The sequence below is a fragment of the Megascapheus bottae genome, chromosome 9 (genome assembly GCF_031878675.1).
Source record: "Megascapheus bottae isolate mThoBot1 chromosome 9, mThoBot2.hap1, whole genome shotgun sequence".
NCBI classification, from domain to species: Eukaryota; Metazoa; Chordata; class Mammalia; order Rodentia; family Geomyidae; genus Megascapheus; species Megascapheus bottae.
In genome coordinates this window covers 41,494,308-41,521,752 of record NC_143517.1, presented here as the reverse complement: position 1 = coordinate 41,521,752, position 27,445 = coordinate 41,494,308, and the positions used below count along the sequence as shown (strand labels likewise).

The window sequence follows — 27,445 nt, the reverse complement described above, 5'->3', positions numbered from 1 at the left end:
AAAACATATGGTAGAGAGTGGTGGGAAAAGATAGGAAGAAATGTAGACGACAGTGAAAGGGGGTTTAGGAAGAGTGGAGGGTGCCTCCCCTGTTTAGATAAGTCATAGAAGATGAAGAGGGAAGTAGACAAGGCCATATTTTGAGAGTAGAGAAGGGAAAGAAGGCTATTTCTTTTTGTGTCAGAGGCATTATTGAGAGATCATATGTTGCAGGAGGGATTAGAGGATAGATGTGAAGGCCCAGGCTCAAAATATCCTCTCCTCACTGATTGTGCAAGAAGTACATGATGAAGAGCTCAAGGTGGAGGAAACACATTTCCCTCATCTTGTGTTTCCTTCAGCTCCAGAAATCTATAGCGAGTCACGGCATGTGGAATTGCTCACTAGGGAAGAGAAAATAATTGGACTAGAAATGAACAGATTTGCTGTTCTCCATTTTTATTAAACCAGACTGTGAAACCATCATGTCCACATACCCATCTTTGCAGTTCTAGAATGGGGTTATAGGAATGCCCAACAATAAATAATTGGGGGGCTGCATGGAATTCCTGTTCTGATGTTACTGCACCACGGTGTATCATGGGGGATTAAGACTTCTCCAGGTCACACTCGGCATACCAGAGAATTGCAGATATGCCAGTGACACACTTTTAGTCCATATCATACTCTGCTTTCTAGAACCTCATGTCAGAAAGTAGCGAGAGGCTGGGTAATCATAGCTCTGATGATGGTACTTCAGAACCAGCCTGGGCAGGAAATTCTGCAAGGCTCTTATCCCAATTAAGCACCAAAAAGTCAGAATTGAAGCAGTGACTCAAATAGTAGCATGCCAGTCTTGACCAAAAAAGCTCAGGAACTGAACTCAGGCTCTGGGTTCAAATTCCCGGACACAACACACACACACACACACACACACACACACACACACACACACACACACACACACTCACTCACACTCACGATAGCCAGGATATTCTGAAAGTGAGAGAAGAGATGGAGGAGAAAATGGACTATAGTTTCTCCTAGCTGCTTTCCCTATCTTTTGGCAAGAGCGGGGATGTCCTCTCTACTTGTGTGGGAACCATTTGCATTGCTAGGGAAGCTTGAGAAAAAGGAAGCGTTATTTCAAGGTGGGGGATGGAGCAGTCTGGTCTGCCTGGGAAGCTCTTTAATGCTTCCACCTTCAGAGAGCTTAACATTTCCATCCTCTTCTCCATGGCCCTCTCTCTTTCCCTCCCCTTCATCCCTAACACAAAGGCACAAATGAAAATTACTAAAAGTAGACTACTGCTGTCTGGTTATTTTTAGTATTTGCTGTTAGTGTTTATCGAGCTTTTCAGTGTTAATTTGTCCTCCCACCCATTTCTCTTCCTGCCTCTGAGGGCTGGGCTTAGGATGGAAGAAATACACATAAGAAGCAGCTTGTGACCTTAGAGAAATGTGTCCTAGAGAGAGAAGACTCTGATTTTTTAAAATCACTCACCCCCCTTCTCTGGTTCAAAGAGAAAAAAAAAAAGACGAGCCTTCCATTAGTCCCCCGAAGCAAGTGGAACCTCCTTGGTTGATGTGAACCCATTAGAATGTCTAGATGGCCTTTACTTGGTTAAGGGACTGGTGGTCAAAGAGCTGGGTCAGGGAAGCCATATATGCATAACATGTCAGCATGCAGGCAGAAATGAGTGAGAGGCCAGGTAAACAAATAGAAATTAAGGGGAAGCAGATGTCAGAGGAGGGAAAAATCTATACAGATGGTTGAAGATTTAAGAGAGCTTGAAGGGGTGGAGAAAGCTGGGGTAAGGCTGAGTTTGAACAGGCCAGAGGAAGAAGACTCTTCAGCCCTAAAGTAGACTTTGGCTTAGCTCTGTTCTGTCCCCTCAGCAATGGCCACAGCAGACACATTGCTTTAGCAGAGCTTGTGCATGAAAACAAGAACTTTCTACATTTTTCCACTTTGTTGTCATGTTTAGTTGCTAATGGAGTTTAATAAGTGAAATCAAAAGGAGACTTTGGGGGCTGGGAGTTTGGCCTAGTGGTAGAGTGTTTGCCTAGCATGCACGAAGACCCGGGTTCGATTCCTCAGTACCCCACATACAAAGTCCAAGTCCAAGGACAGTGCTCAGGCCCTGAGCTCAAGCCCAGGACTGGCAAAAAAAAAAAAAGGAGACTTTGGTTAATGGCCTAATAGTAGAATACAGAGAACTCACGGGAGAACAGTGACCTTGTGATAGGCTAATAAATAAAATCGCCCAATCAAGGGAAAAAATAGGCTTAAGATGAAAATAAAGAAAAATTTAAGAAAGAGCAGGGCCTCTGGGGCCTATGAAGCTTAAAAATCCTCTACTATTTATCATTATCACTGAAGAAAAACAAGAAGTGGGCAAGGCTAAAAGGTTATTCAAGAGGGAAAAATGGATGAAATTGCTTCATATTTGTGAAAAGACCTTGATCCACAGAGTCAAGAAACTGAATAAAATCCCCTCAAATAGGACTAATCCAAGAAAGTCAACTCAGGAATATTTTTTCCATCTTCTGAAAGTGAAGTCATAGAAAAAAGATCTTGGAGGCAGCAAGAGTTATAATGTGTTATCAATGTGGTGGTGGTTGAGGGGGGTGGTGTGGACAGAGAATGTCAGAGGATTTCCCATCAGAAACTATGTGGGCTAAAAGGAAGCAGCACATTGTTCAAACACTGAATGAAAAGAACCGGCAGCCCAGAGTTCCACAGCCAGTGAAAACATCCTTCAGAATTGGAAAGGAAACCAAGACATTTTCAGCAGGAGAGAACTTAGAATTCGTACTAACAATCTTAGCTTAAAGACATAAAGAAACTTCTTCAAGCTCTAAGGGAATAGTGCAAGAAGGAATCTTGGAGTATCAACAAGGTAGAAAGAATAACACAAAGAGCAAAAATACAATCAGAAGAATGAACTTAACAATAAATAGTGTTGGCTAATTAAAGCAAAATATTATAATACTGTATAGTCTTCCATGTACATAGAAAAATTACTTAAGAAAACTATATATGAGGGAGATTTAAAGGCTACAGAGGGCTGTGTACTGGTGGATTATTCAGGAGACTGAGATCTGATCATCATGGTTCAAAGCCAGCCAGGGAAAGAAAGTCCATGAGACTCTTGAACTAACCACAGAAAACCAGAGTGGAGCGGTGCCTCAAAGTAGTAGAGTGCTACCCTTGAGCAAAAAGGAGTTCAGGGACAGCAGCCAGGCCCTGAGTTCAAGCTCACACAACTGACAAAATAAAAAGCTATAAAGGGAGTTAAGAGGGCTACAGGCATGGCTTAGAGGAATTAGACCAGCCTACCAGTCTAATAAGAGTGAGCCTGACAAAGGACATAGCTAGTAAATTAATTAGGAAGCCTACAGAATGGGAGAAGATCTTCACCAACCATACAACGGCAAAGGCCTCATATCTAAAATATATCAACAACTCAAAAAATTGAATCACTCCAAAGTAATAACCATCCCATTAAAAGATGGGCCAAAGACTTAAAGAGAGCCTTCTCTGAAGAAGAAACAAAAATGGCCTATAGACACATGAAGAAATGCTCAACATCTCTGGTCATAAAAGAAATGCAAATCAAAACAACTCTAAGATTCCACCTCACTCCAGTTAGAATGGCCAGGATCAAGAAAACTAATAACAACAGATGCTGGAGGGGATGTGGCCAGGAGGGATCACTACTACACTGTTGGTGGGAGTGCAAACTCATTCAACCACTATGGAAAGCAGTATGGCAGTTCCTCAAAAGACTAAACATAGAGCTCCCCTATGACCCAGAAATTCCACTACTTGGCATTTACCCAAAAGTCCAGAAACAAGGACATACTAAATCCACCAGCATAACAATGTTCATTGCAGCACTATTAACCATAGTAAAGATATGGAACCAACCCAGATGTCCCTCAGTTGAGTGGATCAACAAGATGTGGTATTTGTACACAATGGAATTCTATGCTGCTATCAGAAAGAATGACATTACCCCATTTGTTAGGAAATGGAAAGACTTAGAAAAAATCATATTAAGTGAAGTAAGCCAGACTCAAAGGAACATAGGCTCAATGGTTTCCCTCTTTGTCATAATCAGTAGAAACCTTGGGCACTCATAGCAGAGATTTGCAATAGAACAAAACTTGATACATAAGGCCATATAGGATGATGCTAAATGAAAGGACGTCCAGGATATAGAAACAAAAGCCATATAATGAATGATTGTTGTCCTTAATGTACTATGTTATCTCTCATCTCTTTTGTTGTCCCTTGGTTATCTCATATTGTTACAGTATCTCACTTTGTTATCTGATATATTGGATATATTTGTATTTGGTTATTTGAAATTGGATAGGGAAGGGGGAAAACAAGATGTGGGGTAGGGGTGGGGGGGAGGGAAATGGGGACCAAGACATGAGAAAGGGTATCAATGTATGTGAATTAATGCACCTTCTATTTGGCGAATGTAATGTAACCCTTCTATTAATTACAATAAAAATATATAAAAAAAGAGTGAGGCCTGAGTTCAATAAACAAATAAACAAATATAAAGGGAGTAAGGGTTTTACTTAAATTATAGGAAGGTAAAAGTAGAATTTAAAAATGCAACAAGTACTCACAATCCAGCTCACAAATGAAAATTGAAGAAGGGTGCTTGTTTTGGCAGTACATTTACAAGAACTGGAAGGCAACAGAAAAAGATTAGCAAGCCACCTCTGTAAGAAGCACATGCAAATTTGTGACGTGCCCCATTAAGAAAAAGAAGAGAAAACTAAAGAAAGCAAAGAGTAAACAAAAATGGCAGATTTTAACCTAAACATGTTAAAAATTACAGTAAATATAAATTGCCTAAAACCTATTATTAAAAGACAAAGATCAACACAATGGATTTCAGAAAAAAACTGAAGTAAATATTGTGTATCAGAAATTCCCTTAAAAATATAATAATGTAGGAAGATGAATTAAGGCTGGAGAGGCACTTTCTATGCAAACATTAACCAAAAGACAATAGCCTGAGAGGTTGTATTAACAGCAGAAGAAGGCTTCTGAGCAAGGACACAGAGGGATATTACTGTGATCATATAAAGGACAAATAACTGAAAATACATGTACTTTTTTGTATGTATAAATCTGAAATATGTACAAGTAAGAGCTTCACAATATGTAAAATGAAGCTGACAACTGAAAGAAGAAATAGACAAACTCACAATTTGAGTTAGGAACTTTTACATGCCCTTCTCAGCAAACTGATAAAACAACTGGACAAAATGTCAGAAAGCACAGAGAACACACAATTTTGTCAATGAACTAGATCTATTACCTGTAAAGAACCTACCCACTGGCAGCAAAATAGACATTACTTTCAAGTACTAACCAAATCCATAACAAGTAACACCATCAAATAGAAAGCAAATCTCATCCGCTTATATGATTTTTTTTTTTTTTGGTCGATTGTGGAGCTTGAACCCTGAGCCTGGGAGCTATTCCTGAGTTCTTCAGCTCAAGGCTACCACTCTACACCTAGAGTCACAGTGCCACTTCTGGTTTTCTAATGAGTCTCACAGTTTTTAGTGCCCGGCTGGCTTTGAACCATGATCCTCACATCTCAGCCTCCTGAGAAGCTAGAATTACAGGCATGAGCCACCGCACCTGGCTCCCTTATATGATTTATATGACTCAAATTTGTATGATTTGAGTATCGTCCCCGGCTACAATGGGATCAAAGTAGAAATTCATATCAGAGAGATGACAGGAAAATCTCCAAAGATTGTAATTAAACAATTAACTTGCAAATAATGTGTCTCAAAAAAGACATCGAAGTGAGTGGAAACGAAGCATATCCAAAGTTCGTCAGATGTAGCTAAATAAGTATGAGAGGAAAATTTCTAACACCAATGTAATTCTTTCCATTAGAAAAGAAGAACAGTCTCAAATCAATAATTTAAGCTTTCATGGAACTGGTATATCAAGAAATTAGAAAAAATTAGCAGTTTATCCCTCTAAGATGGTAAAAAAAAAAGGACACAGTAAAGATAGAAGCATAAATTAATAAAAGTGAAAGAGAAAACAATAGAGGAAATAAATGAAACAAAATAAAATGGCTCTTTGAAAATATCAATGAAATTGACAACATTGACAAAGAGAAAGGAAGATACAAATTCCCAATATCTACATAAAAAGTGGCGTCACTGGGAAGCTGAGACATGAGGATCATAGTTCAAAGCCAGCCATGGAAGAAAAGTCTATGAGAATGTTATTGCTACTAAACCACAGTCACACACACACACACATACACACACACACACAGCCAGAAGTGGAGCTGTGGCTTAAGTACAAAAGTGCAGTAACAGTACCCAGGCCCAGAGTTCAAGCCCCAGGACCAGAAAAAAATAGAGAGGTTTTACTACAGTCCTGTAGATAGCAAAGGCATAGTAAGAGAATATTACAAACTCTGAATATAATTTTGACACTTACATGAAAGACAAATTTCCAAGAAAATATAAACATTATTTATACAATATAAAATCAATAATTCACAGTCTTACAACTGAAGAAATTGGTTTAGTAATAGAATATTAGTAACAGTATGTTGTAGTACCATAATTCTACCAAACATTTTAAAGAAGAACTAATTCCAATTCTTCAAAACTGCTCCCAGGAACTAGAAGACAGGGAAACTTTAGAAAAATTGTATTTTTGTTATCTTTAAGTAATTGTCCAAAGGAGTTACTGTTCAATGAATCAGTTTGTAAATACAATGCATCTTCATCAATGTCAGTCCTTTCATCAATCTATATCTCTCCCTACTCCTCCCCTCCCCTCAATTCTCTTAGTGGCAAGGGGGATATACATTGAATTCTCTCCCCTTTCTATGTTCAGTCCTCTACCCACTTCTCCTGGATGCCTCCACACATTTTTCAAGTCCCAGTTTCCCAGAATCCATTTTGTTGGACTGTGAGTTCATTTTTCTAAGGAATTACACCATGTGAATTCTCTCTTATAAACACCATACTTCAAGTCATGCATTTGTATGCACTTGTATGCAGTCTCATATGTGTTTACTTGTACATTTGTAAATTTGTTCTAATATTTTCCCAATTCATGATGATTTTCCCAATTCATTATAGTATTATGATTCTGAAACACAAATAAGACAGTACAACAAAAGAAAACTAGAAACTAACTACTCTCCTAATGACAGATATAAAAATCCTAGTCAAAATATTATTGAATACTGTTCAACAATATTCAAAAATAATTATATGCCATCAATCAGTGTAATTTACTCCAGAAATACAAAACTGTTCAATATTTTTTTTATCAAGCTGCGAATTTTATTTTTCACACAGGGGTTTATATGCCTCTTCAGGAGAGGCAAGAGGGGGTTGGGACATTGCTCAGGGTAGGAGGTCCGGTGGTAGGATAAAACTGTTCAATATTTAAACAGTTATATCTACATCGAAAGGAGGTGTCACTGGGAGGCTAAGATGTGAAGATTGTAGTAGACATCATATAAATACAAAGAACATAAGAACCACTTCATGCTAATAGATGTGTGAATATAATTGGATAAAATTCAACAGTCATTCAGGATAGAAACTTTCAGAGAAATAAGGATAGAAGGGAAATTTCCCAAACTGATCAAGAATGCCTGCCCAGTACCTGCAGCTAACAGTGGAAGTGGAAATCCCCCATTGTGGCTATTGTCATTACTGACTCTCTAAAATCAGGGTCAAAGAGGACTTTTTCTCTCAAAAATCCCATTATCTGGACCAGGAGTGTGGCCTAGTGGTAGTGTGCTTGCCTAGCATGCACAAAGCCTTGGGTTTGTTTCCCCAATACCACATACATTGAAAACGCCTGAAGTGGTGTTATGGCTAGCATTGAGAAAACTCAAGGACATTGCCCAGTCCCTGAGTTCTATCCCCAGGAGTGGCGCAAAAAAAAAAAAAAGAAAATTACACTGATCAAGATACATTTTACTAATAAATTGACATGTTGAATTTAAATCCCTTCGTACAATTTAAAAAAATCTCATTATCCTAGTAATGGAAGTTCTACACAGTACAATAAAAGCAGAGAGGAAATTAAAACTATACAAATCAGAAAGGGAAACATAAAAGGATTCATATGTTCAGGTGACATGAGGCCTACTAGAAGACTCCAATAGATAATATTTTTTATTTTATTTTTTTATTTTATTTTATTTTTTTGCCAGTCCTGGGCTTGAGCTCAGGGCTTGAGCACTGTCCTTGGACTTTCTCAAGGCTAGAGCTCTACCACTTGAGCCTCAGCACCACTTCCAGCTTTTTTTTCCCTATATATGTGGTACCGAGGAATCGAATCCGGGTCTTCGTGCATGCTAGACAAGCACTCTACCACTAGGCCAAACTCCCAGCCAGATAATATTTTTTTGAAAAAGCAAAACATTCTAGAGCTACTAAGTGAATTCAGCTAAGTTTCATTAGTTAAATAAAATAAGTTGCAGAATATAAGATTAAACACACAATTCAAATATATTTCTACGTACTAGTAATATATATATATATATATATATGAATACTTGTTAAATTAAAATCTTGTCAAAGTCCCAGTGCCAGTTTTTTTTCAGAACTAGCAAAATCAATGACAAAAGTTCGTATGAAAACATAGAAGATGGCTCTTTAGTCATCTAGCTTGGGCCCACTCTTTCTCTTATCAGTATACTTTCTTTCTCTTCACTAAGCTCCTTTCTTTGCTACTTTTTAGAAGGAAGAGAAGGAAAGAGAGAGAGAAGTAGAGAGGGAGGAAGAGAAGAAGGGAGGCAAGCATAGCAAAGCAATCCTGAGTGAAAAGAGCAATGCTGGTGGTTTCACAATAGTGGACTTCTACTATAGAGCCATAGTAACCAAAATAGCATGGTGCTGGAAACAGACAAAAATACCAAGACAATAGAAGACCCAGTACTAAAGCCACACAGCTATAGCCACCTCGCTTTTTATTCTTGGTCAGTTGTAGGCTTGAACTCAGGGTCTGGGTGCTGTCCTTGCACTTTTTTGCTCAATGCTCTAGCTCTATCACTTTGAACCACAACTCCACTTTTGGGAATTTTTTTTGGTGGTTAATTGGAGGTAAGACTCTCCTGGACTTTTCTGCCCAGGCTAACTTCTAACTGTGATCCTCAGATCTCCGCCTCCTGGGTAGTTTAAGATTATAGGCATGAGCCAACAGTGCCTGGCTGCCACCTACTTTTTAACAAAAGAGTAAAAAACATACACTGAAAAAAAAAGACAACTTCTTCAACATATGGTGCTGGGAAAACTGGCTATCTACATACAGGAGTCTGAAAATAGACCCCTTTCTCTCGTGCTGCTGTACAGACCAAATCAAACGGACCAAAGATCTTAATGTAAGATCTGTATCTTTGAGACTATTATAGGAAAATGTGGAGAAAACTCTGGAAAATATAAGCAAGGTAATTATTTACTGAATAAGACCACAATAGACAGGAAAATAAGATAAAACTAATGACAAATAGGAATGCATCAAATTAAGAAGTTTCTACACAGGAAAAGAAACAATAACCAGAGAATAAAGAGACCACCCATAGAATGGGAGAAAAACCCTTGCCAGCTATTCTATGGATTAGTATCCAGAATATACTGAGAATTTTCAAAATTAAAACAACAAATAACCCAATTAACAAATAGGCAAATGAATTTAACATATAGTTCTCAGAAGAAAATATACAAGTAGCTAGTAAATACATGAAGAAATGTTTACTATCCTTAGCCATAAAAGAAATATATATAAAAGAAATAAACGTCAAATACTGTAACCACTCTGGAAACCAGTATGGAGAATCCTTAAAAAGTTGAAAATAGATCTACCTTTGACTTTGCTATACCACTACTTGGGCATCTATCCAAAAGAGTGTAAATCAATACACAAGAAATATACCTGTTTAGATCACTAATGGTTCATGCTTATAATCCTAGTTGCTTAGGACCCTGAGATTTGAGAATCACAGTTCAAAGCCAGTCTGGACAGGAAAATCTGTGAGACTCTCATCTCCAAAAACTGGAAGTAGAGCTGTGGCTCAAAGTGATAGAGTGCTAGCTTTGAGGATAAAAGCTTAGGGACAATGCTCAGGCCCTGAATTCAAGCAATACAACTGACAAAAAAGAAATAAGGGAAGGAAAAGGAAAGGAAAGAAATATACCTGCATAGTCATGTTTGTTGCAGCTCTGTTCAAAACAGTCCAACTATGGAATCAGCTGAAAGCTGATTTTTTTTAAAAAAAAGACTATGGCACATATATTCCAATGAATATTACTGAGCCACAAAGAATTATGAAATAATGTCATTTGCAGGACAATAGATAAAATGAAAATCATGCTAAGCAAGACAAGCATTAGAAAAGCCAAATAATGCATTTCCAGTCATTGTGTCACTACTATATCCTCAGGAGGGGACAATGCTGTATCCTCATGTGACCCAAGGACAGAAGGGTTCTCCCTTCAACTCAAAGCCTTTTTTCTTTTTTTGCCAGTCGTGGAGACTGAACTCAGGGCCTGAGCACTGTCTTTGGGCTTTCTCAAGACTAGAGCTCTACCATTTGAGCCACAGCATCACTTCTAGCTTTTTTCTACGTATGTGGTACTGAGGAATCGAACCCAGATCTTCATGCATGCTAGGCAAGCACTCTTACCACTAGGCCAAATTCCCAGCCCCTCAACTCAAAGCCTTTTTATAAGGTACTGATCCATTCTTGAAGACACAGAGAGCTCTCCTGACTCAGTGACTTCCCTCTTAATACAATTGGAATGAAGATTAAGTTTCAGGATGGGTTTTGGGGGGGACATTACCATTCACTCCATTCACAGCACTAAAGAATGCAGTTGGGAGTTGACTTAGATGAACAAGTAAATTGTTCCCAGTGTTTATTTCAATTTCCCAGAGAGTTTAGCCTGCATTTTTCTTCATATTCAAGATTACAAATGAGGTCACTCATTTTCATAGTCCATTTACCATGCATGTCTTTCTCTGTGATATGCCTGTCAGTCTTGCTCATCATTCTATTGTGTTATATCATTATGACTGGCTTGTAACCTTTCCTTTCATAAACAGAATACTGGTCTTCTGGTCATTTTATGTTTGCAAACTTGTCATCAATACTGGTTTGTCTTTTGCATTCTTCATTGTATTGTTTGAACAAGTGTTTTTAATGTTATACTTGCAAATTCATCAGCTTTGCTTTTCATGATTAGCACTTTCATGCCCTCAGTTACTCCTTTCCCATTTTGAGGTCAGGAAAAAAAAATGTTCAATATTTCCCTCTAAACGTTTAAGCCTTTTGCTTTTCACAGCCAAACCTTAATCCTTTTGGAATTGATCCTGTTATATGGTTTTTCCTTGGCTTAGTAAGTTATTCTAGACTTTATGAGGGTTCTGTTATTTTTTAATAGCTGAGTGAATGAGAAGCTAAAGATAGAAACTTGTCTGCAGCAAGATTTGAAAAGATAGCTAGTCTCTCCTAAGCAGCTTTGGGTGAAAATCTGGTAAAACGACAGGTTTCTTTGCTCAAGGCAGGGCATTCACACTTTAGCAAGTTTGTGTTTGAGTACAATTTGTTAAAAAATTAAAAAAAGACAGTGAATCCCTTCTTACCATTTGAACTGTGGCTCAAATCATGTAAACCAGATGTGGTTGAGGAAGAAAGCCTACATTTATAAAGCCTGTTTTTATAGAATGCAGAGAATGGATTCTGCTATTGGAGAGGCAATTTATTGGAAATATCACTTAGACCAGAAGTCCAGAATCATAGGTTTAAGCCTATGATTAGGATGATATTCAGTGGCTTGTAACAAGAGCCTCTCTACAGAGGCTTAACTAGAGTTTAATTTTCCTCATACAACAGCTGAAGAGTAGTGAAAGCAGGCCAGTGTATGGCTCCTTTAATTTAGACTTCACAGAATGAGGCTGTTGTCAAGATAGAATTCATTCTCCAACATTATATTAGGGCCTCAAGCATGAGGAAGATTCGGCATGAATGGGTTCCTTTGAAAGAGCTTTCCAAAGTGGGAACGTGTTTCCCTGCGTAGGAACATCCATTTATACCTCTAGGGTCCAAACTGCTTTTACCTGGCCATCATCTCCGGTGGAAGTTTTAGCCTGGAAAGTTCCTTTCTTGAGCAAAATTAATGATCTGAAAGGTAAAAGATGTGACTAAGCATTGGAGAGGAGCCAGCTATCGCTCCCATGGTCTAAGCTTGTTTTCAATGTCTTCCCACTTATGGCAAGGGTGTTGGAATCACAAAACAGGAGATCAAATGCAAGAGTTTTCCATATAATCTAAAATGCATTTTATGAAGCGCGGAAATATTTGAGACCTGTTCCCAGACAGCAAATCCATTATTAACAGAGAATGCAACCAAATGCAAAGCCTTGGGAAACCAGTATCTATTGAACCTTAGCTAATTCTCTTACAGATACCACGTGATACTCCAAGCATGAGTGTTTTTAGTAAATCAATATCCTCAGTTTTCAGATTACTATGGAGTATCGTGGTGGTAGGCATGCATTGATCACCACAAATCCATTTTCCCTTGTCCTTCCTCAAAGAACCCTGCATATCTCTCCATGTAATTTTCATTTAGATCGACTCTTCCCTTACCTCTAGCAATAGCCCTGGATTTAGGTGAAGCCACTATGCATGTTAAACCCTAAAGAATAATGACTGATTCAGCAACAGGCCATCTTGAGTGACTCAGAACTTTGGGACTGTCATGTAATTGCTGTTCAATGGGATGATGAATGGATGGATGATCTGCAGTCACGTTTTTTACCAAGAGGGGAGAAGTCTAGGGATGACACCAGTCTCAGAGAATACCTGTGCCAAGAGCATTCCAGAAAGTCAAATCATACAGCACAGTTTGGTTTCCCAAACAAACCCTATTTGTAATTTGTTTTGTTTTGTCCCCAAGCGCAATGATCCAACCATCTTTCCTTGTTTTGGCATTATATATGAGAGTTATGATTTTTGTTACAACTAAAAAGATTCCTAAGTAATAGTTCCTATGTAAATTCCATGAAAAGTATTGCATTACTTTATTATTTCAACAAATTTATCTATTTTCAATGTCATTTAATATATCATATATGTAATATGTCTATGAGTAAATTTATTTTGAAGTTTTTAGTCCTTCCTACATTAAGACCATTGAGGCCTTAGTGTAATTAAATGCCTGTTTCTCCCAGTAACACGTTTTGCCTGCATAACACTTAAGCATTTTGGACTGTGAGATGCTGAGCCTCAGTTTTGTTCTTTGCGGGGACTGTATCTATTATCTCTGTGGTACAAGACCCACTCCTGAGTATTTTGAGCCCAAGACCAATGAGGCTGAAGGAAGTTAGTGGTTTTGTAGGTGTGTTTCCTGTTTCCTGTTTGCAGAGGCAACTACAGAAGTAATAAAAGTATCAGCCTTACCTAAAGTCTCTCCAGCTGTCAAATGTTCAATAACAGTTCCCAACTATGAGTACTCTCATTTGCAGGGCTGTTGAGCTGCTGGAAAATCTGTGCTGACACAGAAGAGGCTCTGAGGTTCCGGGCACTAAGTGACTGCGCACTGTGAGTTCACTTTTTAATCTTGTGAATATTGGTGTGGATTCTGATTCAAAATGCAGATACCATATTCTGATGAGTTTGTTGTGTGGCTATGTTTGTGTTTGATAAATAGAAAATGGGAGCTAACAATATGTCATTAACACTGTCTTAGGATAGCCATTTCCATTTTTAACCTGAGATAAGTTTGTCTGTGACCTAAAAGGAAGTGCAAGGCTTATTCTCATTTTCAGATATCCTGTTCTGCCCTACTGTGACTAAGTGGGAAACCTTATTTAAATGTCAGAGAGATTTATGAAAACAAAACAAAAAGCAAGATGACATGACAGATGTGATAGTGAAATAAAACCCTGGTTTGTTGTTTCCTAGAAAAGAAAGGATTTGTTTGTTCCTTCTTACCTTCTGAATCTACTCCTTTACTATGGAAAACTGACAATGATATTGTGAAACAAGTACATGGAATGCTTCCTAATTTAGAAAAAGATTCTTCTGAAAACCTGCTACAGTATAATTAGACTAACAGCAGTCATAGTGAATTTCCTGTTTAGATAGGAACATTATTACTTTCCTAATTTGTTGATTTGAGTCTCAAAAGCCATCTCATTGTATATTGAGGAAATTGGCTTTTTAGGAAAGGAAAGCTATTTGTATATGAATTTCTTGGAAATTGTTCAAAATAAGCTAATGGCCCCAGATGAGAGCCAGCCAAGATTTGCAGCCAGGTATTGTGGCTGAGGCCTTGATAATACTTTGTGTGCTTATTAAAAATAAGACATGATATTAATCGAATATTTTCTTGGCCAACTAGTGGTGTGTGTGTGTGTGTGTGTGTGTGTGTGTGTGTGTGTGTGTGTGTGTGTGTGTACTAAATTGAAAAAGTAAAATAAACAGAGGACAAAAAGCTCTTCTGTATTTGCTGATGTTGGGAGGGGAATTTAATAGATGTAAAACGAAATTTCAATATGTTTGCTCTCTTTCACTTCTTCCTCCTCCCATGAATCTATGGTTTAAGTATTCAATGAACAGACTAGCTCATCTAGATGTAACAAGAAAGAAAGTGAAAGGTCTCAGCTCCAAACTGAAGAGGCAGTGGTTTCAATGAATGCTACAGGACAGTGATGAATTATTTGAAGTCATGTTAAATAATGTCTATGACACCTCGTCACCCCTACCTGCCCGCCAACAGAAAACTTAGAAGACCAAGACAGGAGTGTACATTTAAATTGACTAAGATCAAGTCTTCCCCAACATTCTTTTTGCTTGTGACATTTTGCGTGAATTGCTTGTAGATATCATAACCCTCCATGTAGGTAGTAGCCAGCCATTAGAACTTTCTTACATCCTATTTGAACTATCATAGCAAAATGTGTATCTTCGGCTAAGATGATAAAGCATGAGTGAAATGTCACACGATAACTTTGTCTTGGATGTAAAGGGTAGTGTGTGATGTTGGTCTTTCTTGTTTCTTCTCAAGGATCTGGGCCCCCATCCTGCCTGTAATCTCAATAACAGTTTATTTTTCTCCTTAGATTCCCTTCCAGAGTGAGCTTAAATTAAACCTGATTGATGTGGAGCAAGGAGACGTCCCAAGGGTCCATGGTTCACATTCATAGCATCTGTCAGAGTCAAAGGAGGGCAGTTTAGACGAACTGGAACAGAAATTAGGCTTCCTAACTAGCACTTTCTGAAAAATTGGTATAAGTCACCCAATGCTTCCTGTAGATCCCCAAGAAATTCAAACTCTTTTCCCTGATTCCTAGGCAACTAGGTTCTTCTTACAAAATATTGGATGGAATTATTATTTTCCTGCAGGTTTCTGTAGTGCTTACCACTTTTCTTGGAGGAAGGAATGGTGTAATCTTCTTAGCTGTAGAGCTCTCTGGTATTTTATTTTCAATATCCCATAAATCCCCTCTATCACAAAACACCTGTTTTATCAACAGAAAACCTTTCGTTCAGGAACAATAATAATGGAGAGAGATTAACTCAGAGCCTTCTCAGCACAAGCTACCAAATATCCAGAGGATAATTAAAATATGTTTCCAGGTCATGCAAGTACTTGACTCCCTCCTACCCATCTCCAACTCCATCATGCCTCAGCAGACACTAATTTCAGAGAAAAACCAAAATAAAGCTGCCTTTTAGTTAGTATGTAGAAAAAGAATAGGAAGGGAGCAGTTGCTTTCCTAGCAATTTGTCAGCAAGTCCTTTGTCATAGAGGCAGAAGAAAGTAGCTTGCCCTAGAGAAACGATGGCTCCAATGACCAGAAAGCATTGATAAAACACTTAGTAAGAAAGATATGATTTAGCACACACTCACATACTTGGTAAAGATCAGATTCCTAGAAAAGTAATTCATGGGCTGGGAGTTTGGCATAGTGGTATAGTGCTTTACTAGCATGCATGAAGACCCGAGTTCGATTCCTCGGTACCACATACATAGAAAAAAAATCCAAAAGTGGTACCATGGCTCACATGGTAGAGATGCTGGCCTTGAAGAAAGCCCAAGGACAGTGCTCAGGACTTGAGTTCAACGCCAGGACTGGTTAAATTTTTTTTTTAAGAAATGTAATTGTTACAGTATCTCACTTTGTTATCTGATATATTGGATATATTTGTATTTGGTTATTTGAAATTGGATAGGGAAGGGGGAAAACCAAGATGGGGAGATGTAGGGGAGGGTAATGGGGACCAAGATATGTGAAAGGGTATCAATGCATGTGAATTAATGCACCTTCTATTTGGCAAATATCATGTAACCCTTCTATTAATTACAATAAAAATATTTAAAAAAAGAAATATAATTCATGGCCAGAAGTTTAGCCTAGTGGTAGAGTGCTTGCCTAGCACGCAAGAAGACCCGGGTTTAATTCCTTGGTACCACATACATAGAAAAAAGCCAGAACTGGTGCTGTGGCTCAAGTGGTAGAGCTCTATCCTTGAGAAAGCCCAAGGGCAGTGCTCAGGCCCTGAGTTCAAGGCCCAAGACTGGCCAAAAAAAAAGAAAAATAATTCATGTATCTTTTCAAAAAAGTATCGATCAAGCACTTGTGTTGTGGCAAACACTGCATTTGTTGATTGTGGATCTTAAATCCATCAACAACTTACCAGTCAGGTTCCACTGGCACTGTCCTTTCTGAAGATGTGTTTGAAGAATTTATTTCTCAGAGAAGGTCATGCATATCTATGTAGAAAGTATTACTGTTGATGATGGAATTAAACCAAGACCTCTGTGAAGATTGCTGTCAGGTCTTGACTGCAAAAGTCAGAAAGGTCATTCCTTATATCAAAGAGAGATTTAATCATTATGTTTTAATATTCAGGAACCTCCTCGTTTTTCACTTTCAGACTGTATAAACTGAAGTGATTATTTTTATATATGCTGCCTTAGACTGTTGGGGTTGCTATAAAAAGAATACCATCAACGGAGTGGTTTATATACAGCAGAAATGTATGTCTTATGATTCTGGAAGATGGGAGGTCTCAGATAAGATGCTGGTAGATTTTTGCATCTGGTGACATGGCCTGTTTCCTGGTTCACAGATGTCTTCTCTTGGCAGGATGTATGTGAGAATGAACCCTTGGGGTCTCTTAGAGCCTTCCTTTTCGAGGGTACTGGGTCTCATTTGATGGTCTCTGCACTTGTGGCTTCTGAAAGATTCTGCTCTTCAGCCACATTCCCTTGGGATGAGTTTTTGGAGAAACAAATAGTTGGACCCCATCATATGGCAAGCTTCTCACTGTGGACAAAGGATAGAATGTTGATATCCCCATTAGTATAAAGGGAGCACCGATAGCTACACCGATAGGTCTGCTCTGGCAGGTGTTTCTATGCACACTAAGATACTGAGGAGCATCTAGTAGAATAGGACCTCCAAATGACAACCTCTCTAGATATTTCCAAATGTCCCCTGGACTAAACAAAATAGTCATGAACTGACAACCACTGCCTTATTGCATCATAATCAGTGACTCGGGGTGATGTGTGTTGGCTTTGTATTATAGTTGCATTGCAAACGTGTTCAATTGTAAAGGTAGAGCTTTCAGTGTAAGAGGGTGGCATCTTTTCAGTTCCCACCTTGCAAGTAGAAGTGATATTATGAAACTAGAAAATCCTAACATGGTAATATGTTTTATATTTTAAGAATATTGTTTTTTTTAAAAAATAATTGTATGCTCAAAATTTAGAAGTTACTGGTTCAACTGTCTTTTAAAGGTTACATTCATGGGATTCTTAGCACAACCTAAGACTTCAACTTAGCCTCAAGAAATATAGAAACATAAATGATGCATACATTTAATAAGATCAATTCTAGTTTTATAGGAAATTATCTACAACAGAGAAGTAAAAGGTGAACACTCTTGCATCTTTTGGTGATTTAAGCATAAGTTATTGTCAATTGTGTATTAGTTTAATGTTCTCTTAATATCCATGCTTTAATCAAAGTTTCTGAAAATGGAACAAATGTATTCACTCTAAAGCTAAGAAATGGCATTTCAAAGTCACTTTAATCACATACAATTAGATCTTCAAAGTGATATTTTATTACATTATAGAGCCTTGGAAGATTTAAAATTAAAAGTTTACTTATACATACAACTAATATATGAGACCATTTAAAAATCTACTTTTAACTCCTTTTTGCTGTTATTATTTACCTCACTTTCAGGCCTCTTGTCCCCATGTGTTGTGTATAGTTTAAACAAAGCCAGTGCTGTTTGTAAAATGAAGCTTTGTTTTCTTTCACCATTATATTCAGGATTATTTAAGCATTGCTCTTCTCTCTTTGTCTCTGTCTCTTCCCTTCTCTGTGTCTGTCTGTCTGTCTGTCTGTCTGTCTGTCTGTCTCTCTCTCTCTCTCTCTCTTTCTCTCTCTCCCCCCCTTACAATGCTTTGAAAGCATGCTAGTATTTCTTAAATTCTCCGAGGGACGGACAAGATTTCTTTTTTTGCTTGCTATTGTTAAATTCCAGTTTGTCACCGGCCAGCCTGTGTCCTCCCAGCCAAGATCAGAACTTAGATCCTTTCACATGGAACTCACCACTGCAAGTCAATAGCACTCAAGATGCTGCACACTCTGTTTCACCAGATAGGACCACTTGAACACACACTTGGATGGGGGGGCAGTGCCCAGCTGTAGTCAAAGTTTCTAAATGATATCTTGTAATGTTGTATTTGTCATGCTCCAGCCTAACCAGGCTGGTTCACACCATGTTTGTAGTATCCTGCCCTGGAACAAGTTCTCTGTAGCAGTGTCTACATTGTTCTTTTCCATGTCACACTCCCAACACCTAGTATGGTACACACTAAACACATTTGTTTCAATATATAACTAACATCTTCCTTTGCCCCCCCCATCAAGTAGCAAGGATCAAATCTTGATACATTTTAGGACCAAGAGGATTATCATGCCTTAACTATAATTGAAATCAGAAAGGAATGATACTATCAGACTGATTAGAAAGAAAGAGAAGAGAGAGAGAGAGAGAGAGAGAGAGAGAGAGAGAGAGAGAGAGAGAGAGAGAGAGAGAGAGAGAAATGGGTAGATATACTCTTTTTTTTGATAGATATATTCTTTAATATAAAATTCTACTAACAAAAATAGAATCCTCATCTCCTACTGCTACAAAGATAATTTGATCAACAATTTACTTTGCTTTCATTATGTAGTTACAAAAATTTATTAGCACCACCACCACCAGAAAAAGATTGACTTAATGCAAATTCAAAAGGTAAAATAAGAGGAATGTAAAACAACTTGCTATTAAATAGCAACAGAAATTTTGTCTGAGTTACATGTATTCCCAGAGCAAGAATACCTCTCCCCAAACAAAACTATATTTAAAACCAAAATGGTTTCCTTTTGTGTCCCTCAAGGGGGATACATTAAAACTCCAGAGCAATCTAAAAGTATATTTGTGAAAATGAGAATCATATGGAGTTAGTTTAGCATCTATCATTGTAATATCCACAGGGAAAAATACCTGAAACACGAATGGCATTTTTCAATTTTTAAAATGTAGGAGATTTGGAGTCAATGAGTTGACAGTACTATGTATTTCTAATTTTCAGTAGCATAGGAATGTCTTTTTGAAATAGTAAGAAGTTGCGGTTGAAGGCTCACAGTTTTCATCAAACATTTATTTCATTGTATTAAAGTTCATAGCCAAGAAAAACAAGGACATTAACTATATGTTTTTCCTCCTTTTATTAGCCACTTACTTTTCCATGGAGCATTTGTTCTTTCTGAGAAACATTTGGGATAGGACCAGAACCATAATTAGTAGCAGATTGTTGTTTAAGATCTCAAAATTCAGTAATTTGTACCTTCATTCGATCAGTATTACTCTGATTCATATGTATAATTTATCTGTCTGTCTGTCTAGCTATCTTATGGGCCCATTTTGGAACCATACTTCTTTACTAACTGCAGCATTTGCTGCTGCTGCTGCTGCTGCTGTTGTTGTTGTTGTTGTTTTTGAGTCTCCAGGCTTGAACTCAGTGCCTGGGTGCTGTCCCTTAGCTTTTCTGCTCAAGACTAGCCCTCTACCATGTTGCACCACAGTACTTTTTTGCACCACAGCACCACTTCCAGTTTTCCAGTGGTTAACTGGGGATAGAAATCTCATGGACTTTCCTGCCTGGGTTGGCTTCGAACCACAGTCCTCAGATCTCAGCCTCCTGAGTAGTTAGGATTGTAGGCATAACCCATCAATGCCTTGCAGCCTATGCTCATTTTAATGGGGAGGTATTTGAAGACATGTAAGTGGTAGCACAGAATTCTCAGACTCTCTAATGGGAGATTTACCCCTAGGTTCTCAAACATGTCCCTACCCAAGAGCAGGGAGGATAATTACCTTTGCTTTGAACTAGAAGGCATTGGTCACCAAGATGGTTTATTGAAAGAAGACAGAGCATCTCATCTACATCCAAATATAATTTGTCCCATCTTGTATTACTAATGTAGTTTATTAGGGAGTTATTAGGGACTGAAAGTGCTAGATTGCTTAGCAACACACATAATGGTGTTTATTCTTTTGAGCAGAGCCACAGCAGCCACAAGTAGAATGTCTTAAAAATGTCCTAGTGGGTGTCTTCATTTTCCTTCCCATCTAATGCTGAGTGTACCCACTGCCATGGATTAGTAACCACTTAGTCTGTGGTTCTCCCTAAAGACTGCCATTAACCCTGTCTAGCACCAAAAAGAGATCAGGCTATGGATAAGAACAAGCAATGTAGAATTCCTATAATCCTGTTTTCGAAGCTGGTACTTACCAGCAAGCAGCTCAGCCGTGATAGTAATGTCACTGCTTGTCCTGGTGGTGATATGAGGGCCTGCTGTAATATTGTTTAGATTTCTTGCTCTGGTCTCTGATTTTTCAACAAAAGTCTATAATAACAAAAAGGAAACAAATGCTGTTTTCCCTGGGGTGAAAAGGCAGAGCTTTCATGAAGAAGAGTGTGCAGCCCTCTTGCTGGTTACACGGCACCATGTATGTGGGCAAACACCCCCTGGTGTCTGCAGGAATTCTATCAGCTTTGGTGTTTACACGAACTAGCTTCACTTCTCCAAATTAGAATGACAATTGTACATCTCAGAATCCCGACTTTCCTCTATTGCAGCTTCCTTATTCATCCTAGCTTGATCTCCTAAATCCTGATCTGCTCTGGCAAGGGCAAGAAATCTGATGGTCTAAGACTGGAAGGGGAAGAATCAATCCTGTTAAACAGAGCTATCCATACATCCAGGGGGTGGGGGCTGGAAATACTGTGCTTGGGACTGTTACCCAGTGATTGCTCTCTGTTTAACCTTGACCTGTGTGGAGGTGCTTTAGGGATGGGGATCTGGGAGTGATTGGGATGGTTATTTACCTTCCACAGGAAAGGCCTTGAATGCAGTCACCTCATGCAGTTCTTGGTTGCTTTCTACATCCTTGGCTTTGTTTTTCCTTTATTGTGTCCTAGAATCACTAATTAATTATAGACCTGGTGTCTTCTGTGCACTTGCTAATTGGATATTTTGAAAAATTGTTCCATGCTGGTTTAAATAACGAGCAGAGAATTAAAAGGTTGTGAATTGCTGGGAAAGATAAATCACAATGATGATAGAAACTCAGCAAAAATCAACCAGGGTAATTGTTACTTTAGGGGAGATGGAGAGCTGGGGCACAAGGTTAGTAGTGATGAAAGGACAGAGTCAGCAAGAGGGGAGATCTTTTCTTTTTCTTTTTTCTTTTTGGTCAGTCACGGGGCTTGAACTCTGGACCTGAGTGTTGTCCCTGAGCTCTTCAGCTCAAGGCTACCGCCCTACCCCTTGAGCCACAGCCCCACTTCTGGTTTTCTAATGGTTAATCGGAGATAAAAGTCTCGCGAACTTCAGTGCTTTGACCTTTGATCCTCAGATCCTCAGATCTCCGCCTCCTGAGTAGCTAGCTGGGATCATAGGTGTGAGCCTCTGCACCCAGTGCCCAGAAAGCACCATTCTTGAAGGAAGGAAGGAAATCTGAAGGGTGCACTGGCTGGTTCCTCTCATTGGGAAGATAGTCTCCCCAGTCACATTGTAGCAGGATTTTAAGGGCCAAGATACTGACAACTGTGTCTGGGCTCTTCCATTGCCTTGATGTAGGACTTGGAGGAAATGACTCAATCTGTCTGATCATCCAGACAGGATTTTTCACTTTATCTGTAATGTGAAAAATAATAGTGTTTGTGTCATAGAGTTGTGGTAAGGAATAAGCAATATCAAATTGAATAGTGTCCATACCACTTCCTGCACCAACCAAGCTTAGACGTGGTTAGCCATTATCATTATGCAGTTCAGTGGCTAATCACATAATGCAGTAATGTAGTTAGCTTTGCATACACAGGGCATAAGGTGACTTATAGGAGAGTCGGTGTTTCCACTTCTTCTCCACTCTCTTTTGGGTCAATTTGCTTTCTTTCTTTCCTACTTTCTTCCTTCCAATTTGGAAACCTGGATCTGGATAGTACAGATAATCAGCAGGGGACTTTTCATTGTTGGCCATAGCGGATTTGTAAAAACTGAAGGGGAGGACCACCAGATCACAACTGGGAAAATAAATTCAGAAAATTATCCCATTCATCCTAGGCAGACACTTATTTGGCATTTAGATATAGCTGATTTGCAATTAAGGACTCTAGATTTTCTCTCTTATCGAAATGTCAGGCTTGCTCATGGCAAAGATTGTTGTGTCCTTCGTTCACTGCTGTGTCCATGGCTTGTAGATCCAGCTGTCAGGTTACAATCTTGATACAATCTTTCCTCACCTGTGTCGTCTCTCTGACTGATCTCTTTTTTAAAAAAACTACTTATTTATTTATTCTTATTGTAAAGGGGATATATAGCAGGGTACAGGCATGAGCCCAGCTCTCTTGCTCTTTTAAAAAATAAAGAAAAGAAACTTCAATACAAATGCATTATCCATGCTAATTATAGATACTAAGTAGTCCAGCTTTACATAAGATTCAATTTTTACTAAAAATAAAAATATTCACTTAAATATTGTATCTTAAAAGTTATCATTTGACATGAATGTCAAACTGACACTGTCAGTTTCTTTGGTTCTGGCTTACTTCATTTAATATGATTTTTTCTAAGTCTTTCCATTTCTGTACAAATGTGGTGATTTCATTCTTTTTGATAGCAGCATAGAATTTCTGTGTATGTATACCACATTTTCTTGATCCATTCATCTACTGAGTGGCACCTGGGTTGGTTCCATATCTTAGCCATGGTAAATAATGTTGCAGTGAACATTGTTGTGCTGATAGATACCACTTCTGGGCATTTACCCAAATGTCTACAAACAAAGCCATAATAAAGCTACCTTTCTTTTGGAGAGTTTCACCCCTTCCCTCACTCTTGCCTAGTTTTCCCCTTTTATCCCCACCCACAATTTGTGAAGTTCATTTTCAACATAATGTCTAGTGTGAGTGTCATTGCTGTTTGTTCACCTTTTGCCCCACCATTTCTTGCCTTCTCTTACTGTCCCCAAAACAGATATACTTACAAATAAGATAAAAAAGTAATAGCAGCAAAGAAAAAAAGCTCTTGTTTCCATTCTTGGAGTTCATTTCTATAACTATTATTTTATATGTTAATATGCACATAGCTCTTGAGCCTTTGTGATCCTCTCCTAAGAATATCCTTCTTTGGTCTCACTGTGTGAATGTCTAGAGACCTATCCACTGTATCATAAATGATCTCTTATTACTCTCTTAACTGTAGCTAGATGGATTCAGTAAGGATTGACTTGTTGGATGCCAGAAAGACTCAGCTAACCACAGTCATATAATAGAAATATTTAGAATGAATAAATGTTATCATCTAAATTTTTAGGTCTGGTTCTATTCACTAGGGTAATACTAGACAAAAAAAAAGTTCAAACAACCTCTTTACACTTCAGCACCACACAGAAAATATTAGAAAAACTGTAGATTGGCAATGCTTGCTTTGGTTGTTTGATTTATGCGTTTAGAAATATTTCTACAGATCTTTGGTCCCTAGTGTGAAATTGTGAATCGTAATCTTGTGAATCATATGGTAACAGCTGCTTTCCCACTCTTGCCCCAAGCCCAGGGCTTTGCAGCAGAAGCCTGAGGATAACCAGAGGCTGACATCATGTTCCTCTGAACTTCCAGTAAGTTCCACAAAGTGACATCCCCCAATTTATAATCCTCGAGTCCCAGCTCCATGTTTGTTTCTTTTTTTTTATCATATCACATTCTACCTACACTACTTTTTATTTAGCATCTTCTCCATGGCGTTCCTTTTTCATATTAAAGTATGCTGGGCCTAAATACCTATTAGTGTGTGTACATCAGGCATGTCAGCTGTATTTTTTCTAATGCACATTAAAATAAAAGTACGACTATAATCCACCACTACTTTAAATGCCCTCTAGTAACCCTTGTAGGATGTAGTCCACACTTCAGAAATCACCTCCAGGGAAGATCAGAGCTCCAGGGACTCACTGTCATCAATGTCCCTGTCCCAATGAACTTAGATCTGGGAAGGAAAGCAAAACCATTCTTCTCTAGGAAAATATTGAGGGTCCTATCCTAAAACACTGGGAATTATCCATTTTCTTTTGGCTTGGAGTAAAGTACAGACATGACTCAACCTTCTTTATGATAGGGAGGACAAAGGGAGTTGGAAAGAAGATAGAAATGTGTTTTGCTAGTTTAAAAAGTAGGAGTCACTAGCACTCAACAGCAGTTCAAAGCTGTGGAGGGGAAGAGCAATTAACTAGAGTGAGATAATGTAGAAGCACAAGAAGTGGGTTGTGGGGAGAATATTGGATGGAAATGCATTTGCTCAAATAATCAGAGAATTAAGTGGAAGGAAGATGACTTTCTTTTCAGGTCTTCAATTCCTCTTTCTTGACTTTGGCACTTTCACTTACAAAAACTTGCAATTCTTATTTCACTTATAATCTGGGAAGACTGATTAGTTGCACCCAAAGGCTCACTTTCAAATCCCAAGAGATGGGATTCTTTTCATTTATGGTTTTTTTTTGTTTGTTTTAGGGCTTATTTTCCATTTTTGCTTTTTGAGACATAGTCTTGCTGTGTAGCCCAGGCTGGCCTCAAACTTGTATTCCTTTTTCTTCCATCCCCTAAGTGCTGGGGTTACAAGTATGAGCCACTGCACCTGGCAGGATGGCATTCTTTAGTAAACTTTCTTCTATTGAAATTACTCTTTGAATAGGTTAGCTGTCCTGTCTGACATATGGCTTTGCTGTGAAAGTTAGATTCATTACTACTAGGCAATAGGAGTTCAAAATGGTCCTAGATTTTTTCCTATCATTCCTTCACAGTTAATTTCAGGAGCTAGAGGTTAGATATTATCATAATACAGATCTGATAGATTCAGCCCCAAGCATTCTCAAGAGTCAGATTTTAAAGAGTAAATACTCTTTAGAAAATAAAGAAATCTGAATTCCACAAGATGAAAATATCTCTGGGAACATCTCCTCTGCACACAGCAGAAGTAACTGCCTGCAGATGGTCACAGAGCTCTTGCTGGGATTCTGTTAGGGTCTGAGCTGCATTGAACTAGGTACCCAGAGAAGCAGATAGGATTTGGGTTTGGGGGAAGGGAGAGATGTTAGGAACTAAATCAATGTATGAAGGCCAGCTTTGTAGTTTTCCAAATTTTTTAAATTTTAAAATAAAGTCCTCTAAAAGACTAGTCTAGTATGGTTCACATCCTTTTCAAAAGAAGATAATGGTCTCTAGTGGCTCTTTCCTTTAATCCTGGCTTCTCAGGAGATGGAGGTCTGAGAATTTTGTTTTGAAACCAGCCTAGGGAAGGAAAGAGACTCATCTCCCACTAACCACTGGAAAAACCCCTAAAGTCAGAAATAGAGCTGTGGCTCAAGGGCGGAAAAACTCAAGGATAGTGCCAGGCCCTGAGTTCAAGCCTCAAAGCTGGTGTGGGTGTATGTGCATGCACGCACACACAGAATTAAATTGCCCTCATAGTATCTTCCATTCAGTTCTTCCAAAATCTCAACTGGGATATCTAAAATATGGTTTGCATTTCTGTCTAGGTTTGATAGAACACTCATTTGAAATTAGGTTTTCAGGTCAATTCCTGCCAGATGTTCTTTAGGTAAATTATGAGCAGCTTTTTGTCTTTTTCTTTTTCTCTTGAATGCCTCCTTTCTTTGTTCCCACTGTCTTCTATTCTCTGATTTGCTCTTGGGTCCATTCAAAGGCAAAAACATGGCCAAAATCTGATCTCCCTAAAACTTTCTCCTGCCTCCTTCTTCCACATAGACCACTTCTAACCCTTCAGAGTTATCGAGACCAGGGCAAGGCTTTTTTTTTGGGGGGGGGGGTCGGTTGTGGTGCCTGAACTCAGGGACTGGGGGCTGTCCCTGAACTCTTAGCTCGAGGCTACTGCTCTACTACATTGAGCCACAGCGCCACTTCTGGTTTACTGGTGGTTAATTGGAGACAAGTGTCTCACAGACTTTCAGTGCCCAAGCTGGCTTTGAACCAAAATCCTCAGATCTCAGCTTTCTGGGTAGCTGGGATTATAGATGTGAGCCACTGGTACCCAGCATGTCAAGAATTTAATCAAGGTGAGCATTCAGATAGAGTCCATGAGTTTTTGGCAAAAGCTCTTCTGGATGCTTCTAGAAGAGAATTCATGTCTCCTTGTACTTTACTGAGGGGAGAAACACAGAAACCCACCTTGACACTCTTCAACAGTCAGTCCCAGCAATAATTCAAGCAAAGCAACCACTTAAAATTATTAGATTATAAAAAATTATGAGCAAAATAATTATGGTCAAGGTCACCCCTACCACCATCCTAGAGGATAACATTGATCAAGATGATTGATATGAGGAAATGAATCCCTTTTGTACAACCACTTAAAGATAACAAAAAGAAAAAAGAAAACCCTAAAGTAATTATGATGTGCTTACATGCAATGAATCCAAATTTAGCAGAATAAAGCAGCGACCCTGGGAAAATGTTTTCTTATTAGGTATTTATTCTGCTTATCTTCTGAAACACTCATTGTACAATGTTTAGAAAGCAAAAAAAGAAAGAAAGAAAAGAAACATCACTTTTCTGCTGCTCTAAACCATGAAGCAACTACATTTTCTGACTTGGAGAAACACTTTACATTTGTGAATGAGGAGGGAGGGGCGTGGGAGGCGGTGCTGAAAAGACTACAATGTTTAATTCAGTCTTCTCTTCTAGTGAATTAGCATTGTGTCCATACTGATGGTCTGATGTATTTTCTGTTTTTAATTTCCTCAATTTTCAAACTGTAGAATTGCATATTATCGTG

General features: G+C 38.5%; 1 protein-coding gene across 1 annotated transcript in view; it reads left to right on the top strand.

The window, feature by feature from the left end:
• Window positions 1-27,445, top strand: part of Ncald (neurocalcin delta) — a 251,349-nt gene that overhangs the window by 93,563 nt on the left and 130,341 nt on the right. The window contains exon 2 of the mRNA XM_090339159.1: window positions 13,544-13,619. The gene's annotated coding sequence lies outside the window, so the exon portion shown is untranslated. The remainder of the gene's footprint in view (window positions 1-13,543; window positions 13,620-27,445) is intronic.